General features: G+C 36.8%; 1 long non-coding RNA gene across 1 annotated transcript; it reads right to left on the minus strand.

Annotated features, from left to right (window-relative positions):
* Positions 1-2,154: 2,154 nt before the first annotated feature.
* Positions 2,155-5,666, minus strand: LOC133780510 (uncharacterized). The gene is made up of 2 exons (XR_009869376.1): positions 5,033-5,666; positions 2,155-2,357 (listed from the first exon to the last, which is right to left on the minus strand). It is a non-coding gene; the product is annotated as an uncharacterized LOC133780510 (long non-coding RNA).
* Between the last annotated feature and the right edge of the window lie 7,273 nt (positions 5,667-12,939).

Here is a 12,939-nt window from a genome sequence, read left to right on the forward strand (position 1 = left end):
ATCCTCACCTCTTGGCCACTTGTCGCGGTAGTGAACCTGACATAATAAAAACAAAAAAGAAGTGTGACGGGGATCAGCCGTCTCGGACATGATGGATATCTACCATTCATATTTTCTGAATTAGCACCTACTAGACTAATGTTTGTATGAAAAATTTCTACGACAGTGTATATATGTGCGTGTGTCTCTATACTAACATACAATACACTAGTCGTTTCATGTTGTAGCCACACAATAGAAGTTGACATGGAGTCCTTAGCTCTCAGCACGATTTCACCCTCTAACGTACAGTCCAGTTATGCTTAGCCAATACTGTAATTATCCATACAATATACTCGGATTAATTATGGCACTCATAATTCATTATAATTATTTTGGGCAATTTGGTCATTTTCAAATTCATTTGTAAGGATTAAACATCCTTATTTGGTTTAAAACCCATTCAAGAAATTCATACTAAAAATTTTGAGACTAAAACCTAAGTCTTGGGTAGACCTATCCTATGGTCTTGATACCTAGGCTCGGGTATCACAATAGTATTTTTCCATATTCTGCTAAAAATCTTATTATTTAAAAGTTCCGCTATTAACCCGTACTTTCAACAAGTCGGTTAAATATATGAAAGATTTTAGTCAATATTATATCTAGAAAATACTAATTAAATTCCTCAATTATTTTTCAAGAAAATAATTTCTTAATTTTCCTTTTATTTTTTCTTAAGGTTTTATTCTCTAAAAACTGTTTTAAGAAAATAGCCTAATCTTAACTTAATTAGGAAAAACTATTAATAATTTCTTATCTTGAGTAGTTAATTTTCCAAAGTCAATTAATCAAGTGTACTTACTAGAAAAATAATTAACTTAATTGTTTTCTCAAAATATAGGGTTTTAAACCCTCTTTTAATTTATTAACTTATTAATAAATTAAATTTTTTATTTTTAGAATGAATAAAAATTCTTTAATAAAAATAATTCTCACTAATCTCAAAGTGGTATTTTAGGTCAAAATATTTTTAAGACTTACCAAGTTTTTAACTTGCAATATGCAATATGCACAAATGTACTTTTATCTTAAGTTCCAAAATATCAATTTTGCATTAAGTGTGAAAACCTCATTGTTCACATCTTTAACTACATACTTTGTTAGGCCATCACATGAAATTTACTAATCCAATTGTTACCAAAACTTCCCAATTTCATCTTTAGTATGTCATTTATGTCTTTGTAAAAGCTTAGGTACAAATGATCATTTTTGAATGGTGAAAACATTTTTCAAATATCGAGGTAAAAATGACCTTATTTTCATGTCCTTATTATTTATAAACTTTGGTACTTAATAACTTTCAAACCGTTCACTATTTTGTTACCAAATTTTACACAAGAATTCTAGGGTATTCCAAGAAAATCTTCACTAAATTTTAGAAAAAAATGGGTTAATTTTCCCTATACAGTGGCTGTCCAAACTTCGTCCCGAAATTAAGAATACAAAAAAGAAAATAGTTTTTTTCCTAAAAGCTTTGAAATAGCATAACTCACTCCTTTCTACACGTTTTTAGTGTTTCAAAAGCTCAAATTCATGTACTCCATCTCAAAAATATCATAGTATAATTTATTTTTACAAAATCAGTATATAGTAGTAGATGATTGACCACTTGGAAGTCACGGCTCAAAACTTGTATTTTTGTTTTAGGGTTTTCAACAAAACCCTAAGGGGTTTTGGGTCCCTATTTTTAAAAGTCAACATACAAGCATCATAAAAAATTTCAAGCAACTACCGTAGCCTTATTACACCATCAATAAGAAACTTTAAGCATTAAATACACAAAATGATGCTTAAAATAAAAACCATACAAAACAACCATAAAAAGTAAACTTTTTACCTCTTGTTGTTCTTGCTTTAGGTTTTGATGTTTATACTAGCTTTAGATCCTTCAAGACTCTTTCAAAACCTTAAACCAACTCCCCCAATAACATATATAGTTAGTTATTGAAGGATCTATGGTTAAAAACTCTATAAAAGTTAAGTTTTTGAAACTTTTACCTTAGGGAAAAACTCTTCCAAGACCAAAGCTTAAGCTGTAACGACCCGGATTTTCAAGACTCGATAATGCGGAAATATAAATGTTTTCATTTAACAAAATATCTCAAAAACCCATAGAAAAAAAAACTTTTTAAAAAGTCGTATGGCCATACTTAACATTTAATTACAAACATGTTTTATAAAGATTAGAGTGAGCCTAGTTTAGGAAAATTACACAACATTTCCAAAAATAAAAAGGCTTCCCAAAAGGTCGGTCCACATGTACATTTGCAAGGAAGACTCCAGCGCTCACTGCTCTGCCTTGCCCTTGCACTTACCTACAACATGAAACAACTAGGTAAGCGAAAACGCTTAGTAAGATCAACTTTCAAACAAAGCATGTAGAGAATTAGGGTTCCGGACCCATCCGGACCCTAAACAATCAATTTCAAGAACGCTAAAGCGTCCTGGCAAACTTATGGTCATGCCTGATAACCAATGATAAATTAATTCGTAACTAGATAAAAATCCTGCACTCAGAAAATCCCAGAACAAGCAGATATATTATATCACAACTATATCTTACCAACAATTATATCCCTGCACTTAGAAAATCCCAGAGCAATCAGATATATTATATCACAACTATATCTTATCAACAATTATATCCCTGCACTCAGAAAATCCCAGAGCAAGCAGATATATTATATCACCAAATAATTCGAGACCAACGCTCGACAATTTCCAACAATTCATGCGTAACGCGCCCTCCAACATAATTGCTAATCTGTAAAAGAGAACTGAGTCCCCACACTAAGATCTAGCCAATAAATATTCTCATCAAGGGTAACTATCGTGTTACCTAGGGCATCGCTACATATTCAAGAGTGTAATCCAATTTACACGATTTTATGGAGACTTCTATGTTAATCAGTGGTGCTGGTGAGCAGCTGCCCCTAGGGTGTTCAACCTCACTCTATCTTGGCAACCCCTAGTATCTCTAGGCACTCTCACGGAATGGCCAATATTCACAGCTGCTATCCGAGAATAACTTATCAGAGCACTTGCTCGGATTCTAACCGTCCAATGATTAAGTAAGCATGAGGGCCCCTAGGTCCCATTTATCTTGGCGCCCCTAGGTTTAACCGGCTTATCCTCATCTCATGGCCACTTGTCTCGGTAATGAACCGGACATAAATAAAATCAAGCAGTGTGACGGGGATCAACCGTCTAGGATATGACGGACTTCTACCGTTCATATTTTCTAAATCAGCACTCACTAGACTAACGTCTCTAAGCAACTTTCTATGACAGCCTATGTATATGCATGTATCCCTATACTAACATACAAGACAATAATCATTTCGTGTTGCAGCCATACAATATAAGTTGACTTACTTGGAGTCCTTTGCGCTCAGCAAGTTTTCACCCTCCAACGTTCAGTCCAGTTACGCTTAGCCAATACTGTAGTTATCCATACAGTATACTCGGATTAATTATGGCACTAATAATTCATTATTATTATTTTGGGCAGTTTGGTCATTTTAATAAAAGTCATTTGTAAGGATTTATAATCCTTATTTGGTTTTAAACCTATTAAGGAAAGTCATACAAAATATTCGAGACTAAACCCTAAGTCTCGGGGAGACCTATCCTAAGGTCTCGATACCTAGGCTCGGGTATCACAATGGTATTTCCCCACAACCTGCTAAAAATCTTATTCTTTCAAGGTATTGCTATTAACCCGCACTTTCGACCAGTCGGTTAAAATATGTAAGATTTTAGCCGGTATTATATCCAGAAAATACAAATAAATTCCTTAATTATTTTTAAAGAAAATAAACTCTTTAAATTTTCCTTTTATTTTTCTTAAGGTTTTAATATCTAAAAACCGTTTTAAGAAAATTGCCTAATTTGTCTTAATTAGGAAAACCGTTATAAATTTATCATCTTGACTAATTAATTTTCCAAAAGCAATTAATCAATTTTTACTTACTAGGAAAATAATTTATTTAATTATTTTCTCAAAATATAGGGTTTTAAACCCTCTTTTAATTTATTAACTATTAATAAATTAAATCTCTTATTTTTAGAAAGAATAAAAACTCTTTAATAAAAATAATTCATTTAAACTCAAAGGGATAATTTTAGTGAAAATATGATTTCAAGACTTACCAATTTATATCTTGAAATAAGCAAAATTTTACTTTTTACCTTATGTTCCAAAATCTCATTTTTACACTAAGTGTGAAAAACCTAATTTTCACATTTTTAACTACATACTTCGTTAGTTCATAACTTGAAATTTACTTACCCAATTGTTTCCAAAATTTCCCAATTCTATTTTTGTTATGCCATTTAGGTCTTTGTAAAATCTTAGGTCAAAATGAGCATTTTTTATTGGTGAAATCATTTTCCAACAATGAGGTAAAAATGACCTTATTTTCAAGTCCTTATTTTTTCCAAACTTTGACAGTTAATAACTTTCAAACCGTTTAATATTTTCTTACCAAAGTTTACAGTGGACTAATAGGTTATGCCAGAAATATGTCCACAAAATTTTAGAAAAAACTGGGTTCATTTGCTTTATACAGTGGCTGTCCAAACTTGGTTCCGAAAATAAGAATACGAAAAAACAGTTTTTTACCTAATCTTTGAAATAGCATAACTTACTCATTTCTAAACGTTTTTTAGTGTTTCAAAAGCTCAATTTTATGTACTCAATCTCAACAACATCACAGTACAATTAAATTTTACAAAAACAATATACAGTGGCTGCTTGACCCCTTGGAAGTCACAGCTCAAAACATGTTTTGTTTTAGGGTATCCTACAAAACCCTTGGGGGTTTTGGTTCCCATTTTCAAAAATCAATACACATGCATCATAAAAATTATTAAAAAACTTCCATAACCTTATTACATCACCAACAAGAAACTTTAAGCATTAGATATACAAAATAATGCTTGAAACTAAAAACCCTACAACCAAAATCATCAAAAGTAAACTTTTTACCTCTTTGGTGTTCTTGCTTAAGGTTTGGACCTTCCTATTAGCTTTGGCTCCTCCAAAACCTTTCAAAAACCCTAACCAACTTCCCCCAACAACATAGTTAATTAGCTATTTGAAACTCTAAGCTTAAAACTTTACAAAAGCCTAGATTAGTGAAGGTTTACCTTAGGGAAAATACTTCCTAGACCAAGACTTAGCCTCCAAGTTTTCCTTGGTGTTCTTGAGGTTGAATATTGAGAGAACACTTTGAATAGTCTTAAAAAAATCAGATGAGAGTGAATGAGAGAGGGAGAGTGGTCGGATTTGGGGGTTAGAATGGCTCACACAACTCTTCAAAATATCACAAAACACTTGAGTGCTTTTCTACCCACTTGCCCACTTGACTTCTTAATTAAAATGGGAGTTAAACTTTATAGAATTGGGTTCACACCACTCTAAAACACCACATGGCTGGCCACCCTTTGCCATATATGATCATTTCATTATTTTTAAAATTTTTTTTTTTTAAAGGTTAATAAAGGTTTCATAAGAAGAAAAGTCCAAATTGGCTTTTGACACCTTTTTTTTTTCACTCTTATTAAGTTTTAATCACCAAACTTAACATTAATTAATTAAATTAAATGTCTCTCACATTTAATTTAATTAATCACATAGTAAAATTTAACCTAAGGTCCATTCATGGAATAAAATTCCCCATTTCGGTAAAATTAGGCATTTAACACAAAATGCCCTAAAATTTCCATTTTCTTTTAGGTTTATTATTTTTGACCAAACTTTAACTTTTATGAATGTATTTTATGCCCAAAATATAATTGCCATGATTTTTCATTTTATTTTCCGAGATTTTTACCCGATCAGGGTTTTTGTGTCGGTTTAGGACCGAAAGTCTTATCTTGACTTTTAAAATCACAAAATTCATATTTTGGCTAGCAATAACTCATGGAATACTTACAAACAAAATATAATATTATTTAAAATAATATTCTTAACCCGGGGGAAAAATCCCGACCCGAGTCGTTTAAAGGTACCCGAAAATGCAGGACGTTACATAAGCTTCCAAGCATTCTTAGTGTTCTTGGTAGTTTAAAATGGTGAGAACACTTGTGATAAATTTTTTTAACAAGATGAGAGTGATATGAGAGAAGGGGGGTCAATTTTGGGGTAGTTGGAAGAACATAGACAACTCTATAATATCTAAAACACTTGAGTGTTTTTACTTTATGTAACTTTGTGTGTTATTAACATTAAGTAAATGTGATTAAAAATTTAAATCACTTTTCTATAACCTTTTTCACTCTTATAAAGTTGTAAAACAAAAATTATTACATAATAATTAAATTAAATGTTTCTCACATTTAATTTAATTAGTCACACATTACAATTTAACCTAAGGTCCATTTATGGGATAAAATTCCCCAATTAGGCAATACCTTAAGCATTTAAAACAAAATGCCCTAAAATTTCCATTCCTCTTAGGTTTATTATTTTGGACCAAACTTTAACATTTTTTATGAATATATTTTATGCCCAAAATATATTTGCCATAGTTTATCATTCTATTTTATGAGATTTTTACCCAATTAGGGATTTTGTGTTGGTCCAAGACCGAAAGTGTTATCTCGACTTTTAATCACAAACTTCATAATTTGGCGAGAAATTAACTCATGGAAATAAATTCCAAACAAATATAATATTATATAAAAAAATATTCTTAACTCGGGGAAAACAATCCCGACCCAAGTCATTTAAAGGTACCCGAAACGCATGGCGTTACATGCGCGCTGGGGCCCGTGCCTCAGCAGTGAGGCGCACATAGGTGCGGTTGGTGTAGGCAGGCGCAGCTTAGGGCTAGGGTTTAGTGTCTTGATTAGCGTGCAGGGAGGGCATAATTAATTATGTGTGTGATTAATAGATTAAATGCGTGACTATGTTTCATGCATAATATATATGATGACATGAATATATTCATATGCATGTTTATGAGTATATAATATGCATGTGGGCCCGTTCTTGTTTATAAGGGCATAACTGTAATTTTGTCCCATTAAGGGCATAAATGTGATTATATATGTTAAATGATTGAGACCACATTATTATGTGAGTATATATATATATTTACAGTATATAGCTCGAGGCGATCCTAGTAGGCAGATTAGAGAAATAGTCAGAGTGAGATTAATACCCGGCTTGGGGTGAGCCTAGGGGTATTATGGGAACTTGGAGAATATTTTGGGGTTTATTAAGTAATGAGTAGGTATTTGATAATTAGTTGGGCATGACGGGATTAACTGTCAATTCGTAGGATGACTCCAGGAATTAGCGGAAAACGGGGGGCAAAATGACCATTTTTCCCTTAAGGACAAATTGGAGGTAAAGTTAATATGAGGGGCAGTTTGGTCTTTTTTTTTAAGTTAAAGGATAATCTTAGTGAGATTTAGGAAATAGCCAGAACACATCTGATACTTATAGAACACACACTCTCTCTCTCTCACACACACAATTATACATGTTCTCCCTCTCCCTCTCTAATGATTTGAAGTGTTTTGAATTTTGAAAGAGAAACTTGAAGAATTAAGCTTGAGGACTGGGAAATTAAGGCTAGGATTCTGAGGTACAGATCAAGGACACCATCTGCATCTTCAAGGTAAGTGTTAAAGTTAAGTTGTTTGAGTGAATTCTGCTAAATTATTGTTAGAACATAGAGCTTGCATGAAGATGGATTCCAAGACTTGTTTTGGGTGTTTGATGAATGTAAGGAATTGTTTATAGGTTGGTTATGATGTTTAGGCTATAAGGATAAGAAAACTAAGCTTAATTCTGGGTTAAATTGGTGTTTGGGGTATGAAATTGGGGTTTAGGCTCGAGGAAAAACGCAGGGAAAAGGTTGGTTTTATGGGTTTGGGGGCTCGAGTCGCGGCCCTGTTCTTCAGGCACCACGACCCGCGTGCTTGAAGAGGCTAGGAAGCCTCTGTTTTACCTAGGCGCGCCGTGAACCTAGAGGGCATGCCTCGGCCCATATTTTCCAGCATGGTGGGCCTTGTCCTCTATCTACCTTGTGAATGTACATGTGGACCGACCTTTTTGGGAAGCCATTTTGTTTTGGAAATGTTGTGTTATTTTCATAAACTATGATCATTTTACTATTCATAAAATATGTTTGTATTAAATGTTAAGTATGGCCATAGGAATTTTTAAAAAGTCTTTTTATACGCATTTTTGAGACATTCTGTTAAATGAAAACATTTATATTTTCGCATTATCGACTATTGAAAATCCGGGTCATTACAGTTGGTATCAGAGCTCGAGTTGATCTGGTTCTGTAGACAACCCACATGTACATTTCGTAAAGATAGACCGGCACTCACTGTAAGTATTATCTTTTCATATATGTTTCCTTTGCTTTCTTTTATTTACCTCAATTCTATAAATTTTAGGTTGGTAAAAAAATGGTTGGCGAACCAGAGGCGATGGATCCCATCATAGTGGACCCCCCTATGGTACCGCTGGCAGAGAGTCCAGATCTACCGTGCCTTTACCAGCATAGCGTCTGCCATATTCAACGGAGAGGTCCATTCTGACGAAGTCTGGGCATGGAATTACCCATTGAACACCATTTTCGAGGACATCGGTACACCCGGTATGTTTAGGGTAGGATTGGCAAGTTTATACCTGAGAGGCACAACTTTTCTTTGGTACCAGGAGAGGCACTCAAGGCCAGCCACTCCATACTGGACTACCTTCTGAATATCAATTGAGATGACCTTTGGACCTCTGGGTAGGAGGTCAAGGTGGTATATAGACTTTCGCTAGCTCTTTGCTACGCAGAACACCCAGGCATATGCAGTAAAGGCAGCACGACGACGAGCAACAGCAAACCTAGTGGTAGTAGAGGCTCCAGTTGTAGCTGAGAACCTACCAGTGGAGTAAGCGCCTGACAATGAACTCGGAGACGGGGAAATTTCTTATGAGGACCCAATGGACTAGACTAAGGAGAGGTTCCTGAGGAAGATCCCGGGATCCTCAACAAGATCCCAAGGACGATCCTGAGGAAGGTTCTGATATGGCCACCAACAGCAACACCAATTAGGTGTTAGGAGCTACATAGGTGTTAGAAACCCACCTACTTTTGAAATATGTACCTACCTTGTATATAGGAAATTGGTCTAGCAGCGATATAAGTCTGTTTTCTTAGGGCAAATTTTGTAAATCCCTAAGACTGGCTGCCCCGAACTTAAAACGTTGTTGTATATGGTATAAGTTATGAAATAAAGTTTCTAACTTTTGTTAAAAAGTGTTGATTGCTTGTTGTGCTTGATATGTTTGGCGTGCTTAATTAGGTTAATTAACTATCTGTGTTGATATTAACTTCTCATCCTTTTGCGCTTAGGAGCATTTGATTTGAAATAAAAACAAATGGCAAGGACAAGAGCTCAAAGAGGAAGGGGTGCTGCTGGCCGAGGCCAAGTCGCGCCTGTTGATAGAGCTTAGAACATGCCTGCCGCTAGAGCTCTAAACAAAGCTGCTAGAGTTCGCAAGATACCCGAGTAGATAAATAATCTACAAAGGCTAGTGGAGACGCAGGGAGCCCAAATTGAAAGAGGGCAAAAGAGACAGGATGATTCTGATCCCCTCCAAGCAGAAAGGTTTAACACCCTTTTGGGATGACTCCCCATGCCACCCAATAATGCTAAGAATAATGATATACCACCTGAAAAGAATGAAGAACAAAACCATGGCCCGCAGGTTGTCATTGAGCAACCGGTACTGCTAGTAGAAGCACCAAGAGCTGCCTGAGCAAAACCTATATCAGAAAGGTTCAGCAACCAGAATCCACCTATATTCGAGGGGAGCAGTGACCCATCAATGGCAAAGGAATGTATTAGTATTTTTGAAAGGATCTTCGATTTAATTGGAACTACCACGAGAGAGAAGGTAGTTTGTGTGACCTATATGCTGAGAAAAGATGCCCGCATTTGGTTGGACACAGCCAAGAAATGGCATAATGTTGCTGAGATGGAATGGCTAGAGTTCTTGACCTTGTTCAATGGAAATTACTTTAGTAAGTTAGTGATCAAGCATAAAGTGAATGAGTTCACTAATCTGAAGTACGGAACGTTGAGTGTGCAGGACTACATTCAAAATTTTGACTAGGTGTCTAGGTTCGCGAAGAACCAGGTGAACACTGAAGAGAATACGACCTGAAGTTTTATGAAGGGCCTACACAGAGACATTGCCAAGTGTGTAGACACTGGTACAATTGACTCGGAGACGTATGCCGAAGCTATGGAACGGGCTTTTCGCCAAGAGTCTTGGGCCATGTCAGACAAGCAAGAACCACAGAAGAACGAAGACAGGAGTTACACTCCCAACAACCCCGGACAGTTTCAGGCCAATCAGAATGGCCCAAGGGGAAAGTTCAACCCGAAGTTCGACCAGAACTCGGGGCGAACAAACATTCCAAGAGGCACAAGGCCGATTTTTGGGGGAAATAACAAAAGAAAAGGGGTATCTCCCAATCAAGCAATGGCTAGTCCCAACAAACAACCGAGACGTGAGTTTGAACAATGGCCATTGTGCAACAAGTGTAACTGACGCCATCGGGGCGAGTGTGGGGTATGTTATAACTATGGAAAGCCGGGGCACTTTACTAAAGAGTGCCGAATGCCAGCCAAGGGCAACGGAAATGACCAGCAGAAACAAATTGGAGCTCTGCCTCGAGTTTATGTGCTTATGCAAAGAGACAAAGGAGCTGGACCATCTGATATGGTGTCAAGTCAGATCTCTACCGCCCAAACCTAGGCATATGCATTAATGGATACTGGTGCATCGCATTCTTTTGTATCTGCATCCTTCGTGGAAAAATTAAATAGAAAGCCTGAGCCTATGCCTGTTATTTGTGGGGTATCCTTGCCTTCGGGATAGGGTATGCTGGTGCGGACATGGGTTAGAGTCATACCAGTTTGGGTTGAAGGTCATGAGCTGATGGTGGATCTGTTAGTCTTGGACCTCTATGAATACAACGACATTTTTGGGATGGATTGGTTAGCAAGATATGGAGCCATTATCAATTGCAAGTGCACAAAAAGTGGTCTCCACCCCAGCGGGAGAAGAACCATTCGAGTTCAAGGGTACGTCAAGAGAAAAGAAGTGCCCCATGATTTCTACGATGAAGGCAAGAGAAATGTTGAGTGACAGATGCATCAATTTTCTAGCAAATATAGTGGATAAGGATAAAGAGACGAGTCAAAAACCTTCTGATGTACCAATTGTGTGCAAGTTTCCTGACGTATTTCCTGAAGATCTCCCAAGGATTCCACCAGACTGAGAGATCGTGTTTGAGATAGAGCTAATTCTGAGAACTATGCCATTCTCAAAGACTCCTTACAGGATGGTGCCAACTAAACTCAAGGAGTTGTAGTCGCAACTGCAAGAGTTACTAGACAAGAAGTTCATAAGACCAAACCATTCTCCGTGGGGAGCCCCGATCTTATTCATGAAGAAGAAAGACGGCTCGATGAGAATGTGCATTGACTATCGGGAGCTGAACAAAGTAACGATCAAGAACCGATATCCATTGCCCAGGATTGACGATCTTTTCGATCAACTACAAGGAGCGTTAGTATTTTCCAAAATAGATCTACGATTGGACTATCATCAGCTCAAGGTTAAGGAGACAGATATACCAAAGACGACCTTCAGAACACGCTACAGTCACTAGGAGTTCTTAGTGATCTCCTTTGGACTAACAAATGCGCCTGCAACATTCATGGATCTCATGAATCGCGTATTTTGCGATCATTTGGATAAGTTTGTCGTCGTGTTCATTGACGATATTCTAATATACTTTAAAAGCAAGGAAGAGCATGCAACACATCTGGGATTGGTCCTTCAGCGTCTGCTAGATGAAAAGCTTTACGCTAAGTTCTTGAAGTGCGAAATCTTGCTAGAGAAAGTTAGTTTTCTAGGGCACATAGTGTCGGGAAACGAAATTTTGGTAGATCCCACTAAGATAGAAGCTGTTAAGCAGTGGAACCCTCTGAAAAATGCTCATGAGGTTCGAAGTTTTCTTGGGTTAGCAGGATATTACCGGCGATTTGTGGAAGGATTTTCTAAAATAGCTGCACCAATGACTGCCCTCACCCGCAAAAACATCAAGTATGAGTGGACTGACAAGTACGAGAAGACTTTTCAGGAGCTGAAAATGAGATTGACGACTGCCCCAGTGCTGACAATCCCTAATGGCACAGAGGGATATACTATTTATAGCAATGCCTCAGGCCGAGGGTTGGGAACAGTGCTGATGCAACACAGAAAAGTAATTTCTTATGCTTCTCGATAGCTAAAAAATTACGAGAAGAACTATCTAACTCATGACCTGGAGCTGGCAAGGGTGGTTTTCACATTGAAAATTTGGAGGCACTACCTATACGGGATACACTGTGAAATCTACACTGATCACAAAAGCCTGAAGTATTTCTTCACTCAGAAGGAATTGAATATGAGACAGCGTCGATGGTTGGAGATATTCAACGACTACGACTAAAATATTGTGTACCACCCGAGAAAAGCAAACAAGGTGGCAGATGCATTGAGTGGACTGCCAAGTGCTTACGTGATGACAGTGAAAGATATTTCGCCACAGTTACGTGCCGACCTTGCTACCTTGGATTTAGAGATAATCGTCGGTCAATTGGCTATCCTCTCTACTAAGCCTACCATTATGGAAGTTATAAAAGGGGGGCAGTTAGTCGATCCTTGGGTACAAAGACTAATGTAGGAAGTGAGGAATGAGGGGCGGCCAGGATTCCATATCTCTGAAGATGGAGTATTGGGGTTCAAGAGAAGAATATGTATTCCGGACGATGCCGAGATCAAGAAGTAAATCTTTTTCGATGGACATAATTCTCCTT

The sequence above is a fragment of the Humulus lupulus genome, chromosome 5, assembly GCF_963169125.1.
Source record: "Humulus lupulus chromosome 5, drHumLupu1.1, whole genome shotgun sequence".
Classification (NCBI taxonomy): Eukaryota; Viridiplantae; Streptophyta; class Magnoliopsida; order Rosales; family Cannabaceae; genus Humulus; species Humulus lupulus.